Below are 6,107 nucleotides of genomic sequence, written 5' to 3'. Positions count from 1 at the left end.
GGGCCTCTTACTGTTGTGGCCTCTCCTGTTGCGGAGAACAGGCTCCGGACGCGCAGGCTCAGCGGCCATGGTTCACGGGCCCAGCCGCTCCGCGGCATGTGGGATCTTCCCGGACCGGGGCACGAACCCGCGTCCCCTGCATCAGCAGGCGGACTCTCAACCACTGCGCCACCAGGGCAGCCCCTGTATAGATTACTGATTGCTGGCATGCTCCCCAGGAAGGAGTACCTGCATCAATTGTTGATGTGTGCTGAGAACTTGGACAAGAGGGTGGTGTCAGCACCCCCATATTTGCTTCCCCGGCTCATCAGCCAGGTGTCACGATCTCTCTACTCCCTGCTAGGGATCTAAAGAATTTTAGGCCTGCTCAAAGTATACTGTGCTTCAGAGGTACAGCAAGATTCCTAGGCTATTTTAACATTGAATGAATGCCTCGTTCATTCATTCAAAAAATATGTATTGAGCAACTTCTACGTGGCAGGCTCATGCTAGATGCCGGCAGCACTGCCAAGAACAAGACAGACTTGGTCTCTGCCTTCACAGTTTACAGATTTCATCTCCAAAATCCAGCCCATTCCTCGCCCACGTCCTCAGCCCTCCACACCCCTTCCCACCCACCCACAGCATAGTCAAAAGCAGTTTCCTCTTTCAAACATACTCAAAGGCTCTTCCTCAAGCTCTCTCAGGCTCACTCTATCTATCTCTATCTTCATATCGCTCTCTTATAAACACACACACACACACACACACACACACACACACACACACAAGCTAATGAGTAAGTTTTCTCTAAATTCCAGTATTTACAGAAAACATAATGGTATATACTAGAGCAGGAAAGAGGAATAAAGGACATATAACAATCAGAGATCAAACAATCACTAAAGTCATTCATTCATTCGTTCAACACGCCTTCCTCCAGCAACTGGTCTGTGTGGAGTCCTGTGCTGGGCAGTACTGGGGACCCAGAGGGGACCATCACAGCCACACCCCTGCCCTCCCAGGGTTCACAGTGCAGTGGGGGGAGACAGAATCATCCCCAGATAGTGACAACCCGGAGTAGTCAGGGCTGGGACATGGGAGCCCTGAGAAGGCTTCTGGTCCAGACTGGGGGTCCAAGAGGTCATTCTGTGGGAGGGGTCAGCTGTACTGGAGAAAACATTAAGATAATTAACAACAAGAACAGCCATATATGAAGGTGATATTTATCAGACATTGTACTAAAGGGCTTTAATGCATCATTTCCATTTATTTCCCCAAACTCTGGAAAGTAGATGCTATTATTAGCTCCATTTTACAGATGAGCAAGTCGAACTGTCACTGCCTAGCTGTGAGTTGCACAGCCCTGGGTTCTGCCTCCGTGGAACGTACAGCCCAGTGGGTGACAGATGTATCCCTAAAGTGACAACTCAGAGTGGGCAGGCCTGGGACAGCAGAGCTCAGTGGGCTCGGGGAGACTTGAGGAGGGATTGCCCAGGCTGGGGAGTGTGGGAAGGCTTCCTGGAAGAGGGGATGGCTCACCTGTGACCTGAAGTGGGAGCCATTAGCTAGTGAAGAACAGAGGGAAAGTGTTCTGGCCTGAAGGTGAGCAAACATTGTTTGTTTAGAAGGATTACAAGGGTTTCCGGCTGGCTGACGTTTAAAGGGGGAGAGGAAGAGACTTCCGTCAGGGGCCAGGTCATGCAGGAACTAGTAAACCAGGCTCTAGAACCTGGACTCTGCCTCACAGGGTGTGGCTCTGATGAGTCATCAGTGGGTAGAAGTAGGCTGGGAGGGGGCAGGCAGCTCTCATTTCCTTCCATGGGCAGTGAGAGAACTGCTGAACTGGAAGGGGAGAATGGAGGGGAACAACCACTGAGAGGCACCAGTACATCCCAAATGGATGTGAGGCTCGGGGGGCTGGTGGGAGGTGAGAGGGGGGACGTGCCTGCTCTGGTAGCTCTTGGGGGAGGACCGGAAGGTGGTTGTTATTTGGGGGTTTCTTTGCCGGCTTTTTCCTGCCTAGCCTCAGAGTATAGAAGATGGAAGTTCTGCCCTCTCCAACCCCACCACCCCATCCCCTGTCCCACACCGCAAAGAGGGCAGGACAACAGGGCTTGTCATAGCTGTTTTCCACGTGAGGAACATGAGATTCTTCTGTCACGAGGTCCTCGCCCTGCATAAAACTCGATGACTCTCTGCTGCCCATGGCAGTCGTTCCTAACCAGGGTGCACGGCGAGGTAATACAGGGTGGTCTCCCAAGCCCCGGGACGCCAGTAATAACAGCTACCATTTGTCGAGAGCAAAATAAATAACCTTTGTAGCCACAGAACTTATTTCTAAGTAACCTATTTAACCATCACCACAGGTTTTTATGATCCCCTATTTTCCAGATGAGAAAAAGGAGGCAAGAGAATCAATATAGGTTGCTTAGCATCACCAGCTATTAGTCGGTGAAGATGGAATTGGAACCAAGGGAGTCACACTCAGGAGCCCCAACCCCTACCCCACTGTCCCCAGCCTCCATCTCTGTCCCCCCTCCCCCCCCACCGCTGCCTTTCTCCCCGCCCCATTCTGCCTCCTGCCCACCCTCCCTCCCTCCCTCCCTCCCTCCCTCTCTTTCCCTTCCCACCCTCCCAGCCAGCCTCCAGGTTCCTACATCAAATCCTTTGGGGCAAAACTTCACATCTGAAATTTTATTTTTTATTTTTGGCTGTATTGGGTCTTCGTTGCTGAGCGCAGGCTTTCTCTAGTTGTGGCAAGCGGGGTCTACTCTTCGTTGTGGTGCACGGGCTTCTCACCGCGGTGGCTTCTCTTGCAGAGCATGGGCTTCCGTAGTTGCGGCACGCAGGCCCTAGAGCGCAGGCTCAGTAGCTGTGTCGCCCGGGCTTAGCTGCTCCGCGGCACGTGGGATCCTCCCAGCCCAGGGATCGAACCCACGTCCCCTGCATTGGCAGGCAGATTCTTAACCACTGCGCCACCAGGGAAGTCCCCACATCTGAAATTTTAAAAGCTTCAGTTCACTACCGTGTGCATCCATGGGTAGGAAACACTGGCTGGCAAGAGTAGGGGATGACAATTTGTCAACATCCTCCAAAACCACAAGTGCACATGCCCTCTGACCCAGCAAATCAGCTTCTAGGAACCTATGGAACTGATACAGTCACACGCATGGGAAATGGCGTGGACACAGTTACTCCAGGCAGGATGTTTGCAAATGAAAAGAGTTGGAAACACCTGAAAGGCCCATCCACTGAGGACAGGTTCAAAGTTTATGGCGTGTTCATGCAATGGAACGCTGTACAGCTGTGAATGAATGAACAAATAAACCAATGAATGAATAAATGAATGAGGCAGCTTGCTATGTCCTTGTGTAGAAAGACATAAAAGCAGGTAAAAAGCTGGAGGAGGCAGGACAATGCTACTATTTATTTTTTTTCTATGTGGGAGGGAAGACTAAAGAAATATATTCATATTTGCTTGATTATACAAGCTTCCAGGTGATTCTTTTGGGTGCGGAAATTAATCACAGTTTCAATTTCATTATTTGTGATTGGTCTGTTCATATTTTCTGCTTCTTCCTGGTTCAGTCTTGGAAGGTTATACCTTTCTAAGAATTTGTCCATTTCTTCCAGGTTGTCCATTTTATTGGCATAGAGTTGCTTGTAGTAGTCTCTTAGGATGCTTTGTGTTTCTGCAGTGTCTGTTGTAACTTCTTCTCTTTCATTTCTAATTTTAATGATTTGAGTCCTCTCCTTCTTTTTCTTGATGAGTCTGGCTAATGGTTTATCAATTTTGTTTATCTTCTCAAAGAACCAGCTTTTAGTTTTATTGATCTTTGCTATTGTTTTCTTTGTTTCTATTTCATTTATTTCTGCTCTGATCTTTATGATTTCTTTCCTTCCCTGGGTCTCTACCTTCAAATTACATTCAAATCCAACCGCTTCGTCTCACCTCCCCTTCCACCACCCAGCAATGATCCTCCATCACCTCTCACCTGGACCATTGCAGTCACTTCCCCACTGGCTTCAACCTGTCACCCACTACAGCCTGTTCCCCACAGGGCAGCCAGAGGGATCCTGTTAAAACACAAGTCTGGGGACTTCCCTGGTGGCGCAGTGGTTAAGAATCTGCCTGCCAGTGCAGGGGACGCGGGTTCCAGCCCAGTCCGGGAAGATACAACACAAGTGTGATCAAATCAGTTCAAAACCCTCCAAGGTCTTCCCACCTCCATAAAATATCAACATCTTACCATGGCCCACTAAGTCTCATAACATCTGACTTCTTCCTACCTCTCTGAACTGTTCCTCATACTTCCCATTACTCTTCCTACTCCAGCCACACCAGCCCCTTTGTCAAGTCAGCAAGCAGGTTTGTGCCTCAGGGCCTTTGCACTTGCTTCTTCCTGTGTCTGAAATACTTTATCCCCAGGAAATCATGGAGCTGACTTCATTTGGGTTTCAACACCCCATCTCAGAGATGATTTTTCTATCAGTCAGCTTTCACTGGATTTTGCTGCAATAACAAACAACCCCTAAATCTTGATGATTTGCTCATCAATTTCTCACTCATGTTACACATTGACAGCAGGTCAGCTGTGGCTCTTCTTCACACATATTCTTTGTCCTGGGACCATGGCTGAAGGAGCAGCCCCATCTGGGACAGGCAGTTATGGGAACCAAAGAAGAAGAACAATGGATGAGCCAGGCCATAACTTTAAAACATCTGCTCAGAACTGGCTTGTGTTGTCCCCTCCAAATGCAAGTCAATTGGTGACACCTAGTTCACAGGCTTGTACCAGCTGAAAGAAACACTAAAGCTGTGAGGGTTTTTTGGTTTGTTTGTTTGTTTCTGCCTTGGGAAGGAGGGACATGCAGGGGAAGCTGGAGGGAGTAGAGTCAAAAGTGTTGGGCAGCCACAAAGGAGGAATATTGGAGAAATTCTTCCTTGTCTCCTTACCGTGTCTTATTTTCCTTCATAGCTTTTATCATCCCCTGGTATACAGAGTACCTGTCTACTTTTTTATTATCTTTCTCTTCCCAACTCCCATCCAGCATGGTACCTCCAGGAAGACAGGAACTTTGTCTCTTGCTCACTACTGTATCTTCAGCACTTAGGACAGGGCCGAGCACATAGTAGCTGCTCAATAAATATGTATTCATTGAATGAATACGAAGAGCAAAGGGCCATGGTGGCGGAGCCCAGGGAGCTGTGGGAACCAGAGGAGGGTGGTTTCAGTGAGACCCCAGACCACCCCTCAGGGCTCAGAGGTGGAAAGGAGCCAGCAGAGGGGCTGTCAGGGGAACCAGACACCTCCTTAACTCAACCCACCCATTCCAGCTGGCACCCATCTCCCTCCGTCACGTCCTCACCCAGCCTCACCCAGACCTGCAGCAAGACTTTTTATTTAATTCAGCAATTTTGACAGCCTGGGCCTTTTGGCCTTCCCAAGTATTTATTGACTCAAGGGGTTTTTCCCCAGGAATACCAGTCACCAAAGGCCCTCCCCCTCCTACTGACACTCACCACATCTTATCCCTGAGAACCTCCCTTTTCTTGTCCCCCTCTTTGAGTTCATCCCTAACCTTCACCGCATCCCTGACCCTCAGCCCCGCCCCCAATTTTGAGCTTCAGTAACGGAGGCTGTATCATCTGCATTGCGTGGGATTGTTCAGGACCAAGGCTCTAATGATTTGATTTCAGACAGAGGCCCCACTCCTGTCACCGAGAAGTCAGATGTCCAGTGGGGAAGAGGCAGAATATGGGGTGAGGTGGGCCCCAAATCTGAAGTCCAAACATTGGCAGGGGTGAAAGAGGGAAGCCTCTGACCATCCAGAGTCAGAGAGGAGGCTGCTGCAACCACAGTAAGCGTGGCTGGGAGCCCTGGGAGGAGGGGGAACCCCAGAGGTGACATCACGGTCCAGGGGAGAAGCATAGCAGTGGCCACAATTTCCCAATTTGGAAATAACTCAGAGGCCCAGAACAAGAGTGCCAGAAAATACAGAGATTTCCCAGAGACCAGCTCCCACATTTCCATTCAGAAGTTCACCTACATACATGCAGAGTGAGAGACACCATGCATCAGAGCCACCCACCCACAGCTGTGTGCCAGGAGTGGGCTCTGGGG

The sequence above is a fragment of the Pseudorca crassidens genome, chromosome 20 (assembly GCF_039906515.1).
Source record: "Pseudorca crassidens isolate mPseCra1 chromosome 20, mPseCra1.hap1, whole genome shotgun sequence".
NCBI lineage: Eukaryota > Metazoa > Chordata > Mammalia > Artiodactyla > Delphinidae > Pseudorca > Pseudorca crassidens.
Note: the sequence above shows the minus strand (reverse complement) of the source record.